This window comes from Rhamphochromis longiceps, linkage group LG3 (genome assembly GCF_057381845.1).
Source record: "Rhamphochromis longiceps isolate RC_006_pf linkage group LG3, R_longiceps_female_GT1.1, whole genome shotgun sequence".
Taxonomy (NCBI): domain Eukaryota; kingdom Metazoa; phylum Chordata; class Actinopteri; order Cichliformes; family Cichlidae; genus Rhamphochromis; species Rhamphochromis longiceps.
Window position 1 is genome coordinate 6948056 of NC_140559.1, and position 8882 is coordinate 6956937.

Here is an 8882-nt window from a genome sequence, read left to right on the forward strand (position 1 = left end):
GGTAAATACATTACATTTGTTCCCTCCAGTAATTTACTGGCAAAATCACTATTTAGTGCATCATGAAACACAGCTTGTTTAATCAACCCATGAATGCCTCTGTTAGCTACACAGAGTTGCTCAGAGTGCTTGTGTTACACTAGCTAATCTACTCAGTCACTTTAACAGAACTATTAACATTCACATCTCACAGAACTGATTTGATTGGAGCATTACAACACGTTTGCACAGAGCATAGGAGCGCACTGACTCTGCTTCACGAGCGCTCCACCTAACGAGCGGGCTCGCGGTGCGGTCGCGCGGGACACTCCTCTGGTTTTCTCCCGTGTTTACATATAAATAACTTTGGCGGACCGCCTTAACTCTCCCATTCACGTTAACGTGGGTAACCATGGTGACAATAAACAACATTTTCGGTGCGAGCACCGTGTACCGACCTGTAAAAGCAGGTGAAGAGCAGAGTAAGGAAGACACGATGCGTCTCTGCTTTCCTCCAGAACGTGTCTGAGGAAGCAGCGGAAGGTGGGCTCCACTTACTGCACCCCGAAACCCCGGAGCAAGCACCAAAGTTCCGCCCTCACTGCTTTCTAACATAAAATGAATCCCTGTTACATGGATTTTCTATCCTCTTAAAGAAACTGAAAATAAATACATATAGCAATGAAAAATGTCCCGTTACATGAGTGTTTTACACAAAATAATATTCATGTGGTCATTCCCTCACAGGGGTGCCACAACTACACTGCTGTTTTGACAGAGACACAGTGTGTTTATCTAACTTGGCTGAAGCCAAAGTTCTCCAGACAAATTCAGTCTGTTTCTGCCAAGTGTGAACTCACTGGATGAGCGCCAGATACACAGAATCAAAAAGGGATAAATTACTTTTCTTATGTCATGTTCCCGTCACAAACTGGCTCAAGGAGAGGGGAAGCAGGAGTCCACAGATGAAATGTTCCTATAAATAAAGTGGAATTTATTCAAACTTTACCAAAACTTCAACACATCAAATACAAGCAGTTCAGCAGGGAGTGGATGTGTGTTGCATGTGCCAGGTGGATGCAGAGAGAGGCCAGGGCCACGTTCAAACCTGAACACGCTGCACAGTGTTTTGTTCCATTTGTTAGGGATGAATGAAATGCTTCCTTGAAAGGATGTGTGCAGTCACCAGTGGGCGTGGAAGCATGTGCGCCCTCATTTGGTGGGTGTGCAAGAAAAGTCATCCTGTCACACAGCAATGCCTACATAAATCACACCACTCTGCTTAAAATAATAATGTTTAGTGAAGCAGGTGAAGCAAAGGGCTGCTTTTAATAGGCTGGGAGACCCAGGTGTGCTGCTTTAGCTGCTGAGCCTCTTATGACAGAACAGCGGAGAGTGGTAAGAAGGGAGGAGGGGGTCTGGCTGTGTTTGTGAACGATAGATGGTGTAACTCTGGGCATTTCTCTATCAAAGAGACGCTATGCTGTAAGGACATTGAGCTGCTAGCGGTTAGCATGAGACCGTACTATCTACCACGAGAGTTTACACACGTGATTATGATAGCTGTGTATGTCCCGCCCTCTGCTAACGCTGCAGCAGCCTGTGAGGTCCTGCACACTGTAAACAGCAGACTCCAAACACAGCACCCTCAGGCCCTTTTCCTGATCTCTGGGGACTTTAAAGATGATGTAACCATTTAATTATGGTTACATAATTAATTGTGTAATTAATTATGCAAAATGCAAAACGCTCAGCTGTGTCTCCAGTCAAAGCTCTGTAACTTCAGAGGTGATGTTCATATGTTGACTAATGGTTTTCTTTCATTTTTGATGTACTGCAGAATATTTGTATAAAATCCAGGCCAGGAAAATCTCCTTCATGTGTTTCTGTGTTTTGTCTTCAGCTACGTTGACACAAAGGCCTCTGCTGTGACGCTCACACCTTTGATAAAGTCTGGAGAGTGTCAGCTTCCTGTTTATAGATACAAAAATATGTAATGTTGTGAACTCTGGCCGCAGCGGCGCAAGAAAAAGGAGAATTACGGGAAGCACTCACAACAGGTAAAATCAAAATAACAAAGTAAAGTACGATAAAATAAAAACCAACAAAAGAACAACACAATATACTTCCCCGTACTGTTACTGCTAACCTCTGTTAACCTAGTAACTCTTACCTTCTAACTGACAGCTGCTCAATAAACGAGCTCCATAAACGCTCCATATTCACCTTTACATGGAATATAAAGGGAAAAGAAGAAACACAGTGCTGTGTCAGCGTTAGACATATAGATATATCCTTGCTTTTAATACATTTGAAGGTGGGTGGGAGAGGTGCTTCTCCGCGTAGTCTACGGTCTCTTTGGGATCGGTAAAGCTTTTCCTCACATCACCATGGGTCACTAACAGCTTTGCAGGGTATAGCAGTCTGTACCTGACGCCGGTCATCCCACGTAGTCTTCCTCTCATATTTGCAAATGCGGCTCTGCGTTTCCAACAGAGGGAGGGAAATCTGGGAGGATGTTTATTTTAAAAACCCTTATACATCAGGTTCTTGTTCTCTGCAGCTTTCAGCAGAATTTCCTCACCAATGTGGTAGTAGTGCAATCTCAAGATGATGGGCCGAGGAAGATGACTTTGTTTGGGACGCTGGCGATTCACTCTATGTGCTCGATCGATGAGTGGCTTCTCCTCGAGAGATAGCGCCTCCGCCAACAGGTGTGAACCAACTCAGTCATCTTGGGTCCCTCTGTGCCTTCTGGTATTCCTGCAGTTCTTAAATTATTCCTCCTGGAGTGCCTCAAGAGCTCCACATCTCTCATCTAACTTCTTTACCTCCGCAGACAAACGCTCCACAGTGGCCTGGAGAGTGGCGATGGTGTCAGAGTGGTTCGAGGCACAGTCCTGCAGTTCAGTCAAAGTGTTATCATGCCTGGCCACGTCGCTTTTTATGTCCGAAATTGAGGGCTGGATGCTCTGGTTCAAGGATGATATCTCGCCTCCTATGGTGGTAGAAATCTCTAATATGCAAGTGTCCAGTGCTAGTTAGTTAGTTCTAGTTCTAGTGGTTAGTGGGGCTTTATTTGATGATTCTAGTGTGTGTTACATTGTTGTCATATTGTTGAGTCGCAGAGCTGTACAGTGTTACAGTTTCTGTAGAGTCTGGTATAAGGAACTCAGATCCCTCTGTGAATAATGTTCACTGAAACTGATCTGTAGTTAATGAACTAGTCAGGATTTACACTAGAGAATGTTTCTGCCATTACATGGCCTGTATTTGTAGAGCGCTTTACTCGTCCCTAAGGACCCCAAAGTGCTTTTTTGCCCAAGGACACAACGACCGAGACTGTCCAAGCCGGGGCTCGAACCGGCAACCTTCCGATTACAAGACGAGCTGCCAACTCTTGAGCCACGATCGCCCCACATATTGTTGTCTTTTGTTGCAGACACCAAGTGTTGAGATCCTGTCTCAACCTCCTACATTCTTCCAGCAGGTTACACATTATTTTTTGTATTTGGAATCAAATATATGTGTCAGTTGGGCCTAGTGCAGGGGTCAGCAGCCTTTAACACCCAAAGAGCCTTTTGGACCCGGTTTCCACGCAAAGGGTCAGGGTTCGGGAAAACACTGGGAGCCGCAAATACTTTGTGACATCTAAAATGAAGATAACACTGTGTATATTGTTTTTACCTTTATGCTTTGTGTGAACAACTACAGTGTGTTGCTTATGAAATCCATGAAGTGCTACAGAGAAAATTACATTTGATTTATGTAATGAACACATTTTGAGCTCTTAAAGAAATATAACAAAGGAAAGCTGAACTACAATGATCCATGTAGCAAACACAAACTGTTATATCGCCTTTGGGCTTTTGGAGCCTTGACCTGACTTTTAAAAAATAATTGGAAAAAAGCTCTATGCTGCTACAAAATGAAAAATAGATATTTGCAAAATTCTGCCTAAGTATGTATTTTACCTGGTTACTGCGTGTGGTGGGCGTGGTCTGCAGCGCCACTGCAGGGGAGGCGGACGCACCTGAGCGGCACCCGCAATCACGCCTTAACGTCTGTGCTCTCTCTGCTGTTGTTGGTGTGTGTCGGGCTGTGAGCTGCAAAGCTACAGCCGGCTGTGTGCGTACAGCAACCGTGTGTGTAAAGTGGTCAATAAAGAGATGCTGAAAAGCGCGTTCATGCAAACATCGTCGGGTCTGCCGTGATATGTTTACAACGGGACTTCTGCTCCTGAACCTCTGCGCACAGCGTCTGCAGGTCGGGGCTGTACGAAGTCACTTTATCTCTACAGGACTGTAAGCTGTCGTCTGTGAGGCGTGAGCGTGTTTGTTTGAACACAGTTCACGGTGGAGAACAGCTGCTGACATAATGTGGATCCGAAGATCCATAACTGGCCTACCTGGGGCTGAAAGTCTCCATAAATGCAGGCGTTTCGGCGGCTACACCGGCTTCCACGAGTGTGACGCTTATTTTGAGAAAATAATAGAATATAAATGTATTTTTATATTTCAATATCACAATAATCTTCCAATGTAGAACTACAAGTTAAAAAAGAACTAACATAAATCAAATCCACTTCAGCTAAATACTTCTCATTTATTTCCATCTTACATGCTGTGACTGCAGCCATTCCCACATCTCTGTGAATGGGACTCATGGACATGGATCAGTGGTTGTTGATCAATGGTCCTGAGAATCTGCATAATTAAGATGAAGGAACGGAGCTCCCAGCCCATCGTTCCTGCAGCTGCTTTCAGTCTTTATGCAAATGTCCTGTTTGTAAGACTGAAACCTGCAGCTGAGACTGAAGACGTCACCTGATGATGACGACACGTTTCTCCCACAAAACGCTGCGTCCAGATGAACAGAAGCAACAGACTCACTTTCCTGGATGATTGAGATGCATCAAGACTTCATTGTGTGTTACTTCTCATTCAGCACAGACACATTATTCCTGTTAGGTCATGTCAGCTGTCACTCAGTACAAGCACAACTGTGAACAACACAAACTTCTCTTCAATGTGTCACAGAAACACTAAGTGTGAGAGCCTGTATGACACACAGGACAGACTGTAAGCTCTGCTGGCTGCACAGCACTTTGTAGCAGTTTTCCAACATGTCCTCCACCCGTGATGTCAGTGGTGGGACCCCAGTCACAGCACTCAGCACCACCTCCTTTAAATGGATTTTATAGCAGTTACTCCCGTTACTCGGTGCAACGCTTCTTAAATGTGTTTTTGCAGGATAAAACACAGCAGGTGGTGTAGAGAGGACGTCAGCTGACGGAGCAGAGGGAGGCAGACTGTGGATAAATGACAGAGTGAGAGGAGAGCAACCATGACAGAAGCACAGGTGTGGCAGATAGAAGTGGCTTTATAGACACTTATTGTCAGTCCTCGTGCATGCTGTGGAAATAAGTGTCTGTGTCATGAGGTGACATGTGAGCTTATCTTTGGTCAATAAAGCTGAACGACCAGTTTTCACTTTGCTTGTTACGCTTGTTTAGTGACGTCTGGGTTTCTGTGGAGCCCGAATTTTGATGAGTTCTGGTGAAATCATCTGAGATCATCTGAGCATCGGTGAAGAGTCAGCAGAGAAAGTGTGGGACAGAAGTTTGCTTTGGACACATGGACTGAAATAAAAAACTAACAAACAGGATTTCCAATGGACAGTATGGAGAAGTGAAAGTACACAAAGGCTGTGCTGGAACACGTGTGTTACACTTTTTGACAGCTGAGAACAAAACACAATATTTTGCATCATCTCTGCAGTGTCTCTTCTTTCCTCTGCTGTTGTGCTTTTAGCTCCAAACTGTTTCAAATGGTTTGTCAGCAAGCTGACCTCTGACCTCTGCAGTACTAACTCCTGACCCGTACAAAGAGCGGGCGTTTCTGACCTTTGACCTGCAGCTGTATGTCTCTCAGTCTCAGTTCTTCTCTCCGTCACTGATGGAGCAGGTGTAGTTGCTGCTGACAGTCAGTCGTTTGTTTTCTCAGAGTGAGGCTGAAGTCTGAACTGTTCAGAGCATCAGGTCTCATCAACGTGCGCTGCTGTAACGCCGCTTTGTCCTCTGAGATCACCAGGTATGAAACCTGAGTGCTGACAGAGCAGCATGTTCCCCCTCATTCACCTCCACCACCACAGCCAAGGCATGCTGGGAAACTGAGGACACACAGACGGAGAACTGAAGTGTCTGCTGTGTGTTCATCTCAGAGTCCTCACAGGTGACACATTAGCTCCAGAACACCAAGCCAGGTGTTTGAAGCCTGACAGGGATTCTTCCCATCCAGAGGGAGGATTTAGCTGCACAACAATGAACATTAGTGTGTAGTTTAGAAACACAGACTGTGCCTGCACTGCATCTAGTGAAGAAAAGTGTTACTGCGAGAGAACGAGGCTCCTTTAAAGCAGCTGATATTAAGGTTGAAAAATCAACAATAAGCTGATGTAATCAACGTTTCACAAAATGGTCAGCAGCTAAAATCTGGAGCCGTTCTTTGGTGGTAATTAACAGTTTGTTCTTGTTAGCTAATTATGTAATTAAAGGTAGCAGCAGAAGCCTTGTGTTGAAAGCCCATTCACTCACACATTCACACAGTATGTGTGTGTCTGTGTTACACTGTGGACATCCCTTCTGTTGGAGCGCCATCTTGTGGCAGGTTTAAGAAATGTTCTTCTTGTAAATCCAAACTGATGCACCTCCATAGCAGACTGTGGAGGCTTTCAGTGACATGAAGACTTGATTTATACTGTCATATTCTCCTGTTACACAAAGCACAGCACGCTGAACATGGATGAACTGAAACTCCCAGCATCTGACTGAGGAAAAGCACAAATCATTCTCACACTGACTCCTGCTTGATTTTAGATTTGCTTTCAAATCCTCACACTTTCATATGAAGCACTAAATGGGCTCCAGACTGTTTATTTCAGCTTCCTGTCAAACACACTGCTGCTCACACCGAGGCTCAGTTTACTCCTCCAGCCTGGCTTAACCTGCTGTCTGTTAAAAACAGTCCCACACTCCTCTGTTTAATCCTTCTGATCAGACTCTTTGATTTTGTATTGTTTTTACCTGAACTTGTGTTTTTGACATGGTTCTGTCTGTGAAATAAAGCTCACACACACACTGCTACAGTCCTTCATACACTTAGAAACGAAGCTGCTCCTTTCCTCAGTGCTGACACATAAAGAAGAGTTGGTTTTATATCCAACACGTCTCTGTTCCAGAAAACAGCTTCAGCAGCCTCTGAGTCTGAACTTGGAGTTGGTTATAAGCCACAGGCCTGTGTGCACAGCAATGAGGAAATATAATGCAGTAAGTGAAACATGGATGTGTGGAACAGATTATCCCAAAGGTTGATTCTGTTCATCTGGACGTTCTCAGTGAAACATTTGGTCTCTCGGTCAGGTGACTCCTTTAGTCTCAGCTGACTGCAGGTTTCCAAACCTTTGTCACTGGATCACTCACTTCATCTCCAACGTGTCCCTGACACAGACAGCTGGAGCCGTTACAGCAAAATCATTGATCATCGTTTTTAGAACATTAGCTGGTGTTGGTGGGCAGGCTAGCAGTGCTAATTGTTAGCACTAGTTCTGCTGCTCTCCCTTTGTCTCTGTTATTGTTGGTCTTTAGTGAACAATATAAAGTGTCTTCATGAGACTGTTGCCTAATGTTCAAATGTAGATAACACCACCTGCACCAACCTATTACACAGCACAACCCTCTGGTGTAGCTTTGGCTGGAGCACATATTGGCAGCTCCAGTGACATCACCACTCCATGGTGACATCATCTCTACAGACTGTGGCTGTTACATATCCTCACCTGGTAATAATAAGACTGTCCTCAGCTGCACACAGCTCCAAGATGAACAAACTGAAGTAAATACAAATTAGAGTTACGATAGATTGAAATCTTGTAATCAGAGCTGATTCTTAGTGAAACTCTCACAACATCATATCATGATCCTGGGTTAGTGTCTCGGTCTCAGATCACAACATCAGCACAGGCTTGGCTTGGGTGAGGTATTGAGTGGTTCTTGTCCATGACAGCTGCAGGTACAGTGCCATCAGCCATGCTGCACCACATGTCTGCCCAGGAACATTAGTGTGGCTGAGTCTCATGTAAACATTGTGCTAAAGTGGTGGGAAAGTGGCTGCAAGCTGGCTGCACTGTGTCCAATACTCTCAGTATGATATCCACAAACCTCTGAGTGTCACAGAGTGGGCCTGTGCTCAGCTCACTGTGCCCCATTCAATTCTACTTGCATAGTTTTACAAGTAAAATTAAATATACAAGTTGCACAATGATAAGTTATTGTAGTAACAACTAAGTCCATGGTCATTATTTGTTAATAGTAGCTTAAAGCTTCTGCACCAATCATGGAGCACCAGGTTTAGAGCATGTGGATCTACAAAAGTAAGTCCCAGTAAGATGGGCTGAGCCTTACATACTAGAAGAAACATGTCATTCCCAGCAGATGAAGCGCCCTTTAAAGCAGGATCTCACTTTAAACCTAAAGAACTTGCTATGAGCATGCAGTGCATTCATGGTTATTATTCATACGATTGTGGGGAGCTAATAAAGTGCAACTATCACATTACATTTCATTATTAAATTGTTGTTAACAATCCCTTCACTTCTGCTTATCTAATTCATGGTTGCAGGATGGCTGACAGCTTCCATTAGGCAGGAGGTAATGTCCATTCTGGCCACAGTGCAACCCACAATGTGTAACTGACACTATTATATTGCATTATGTCACATTGTTACATCTTTTTAATAAATGATGACAGTCAGCTGAATTTGCTGCCCCCTTGGTGGAGGACATCAGGATCAGCAGCTGCTGCTCCATCACAAACACCACAGAAGAAGAACAACACTGGATCACA

General features: G+C 44.4%; 1 protein-coding gene across 1 annotated transcript in view; it reads left to right on the forward strand.

Annotated features, from left to right (window-relative positions):
• LOC146672694 (uncharacterized) overlaps positions 1 to 8882 on the forward strand; it is a 104387-nt gene that overhangs the window by 69470 nt on the left and 26035 nt on the right. The window lies entirely within an intron of this gene.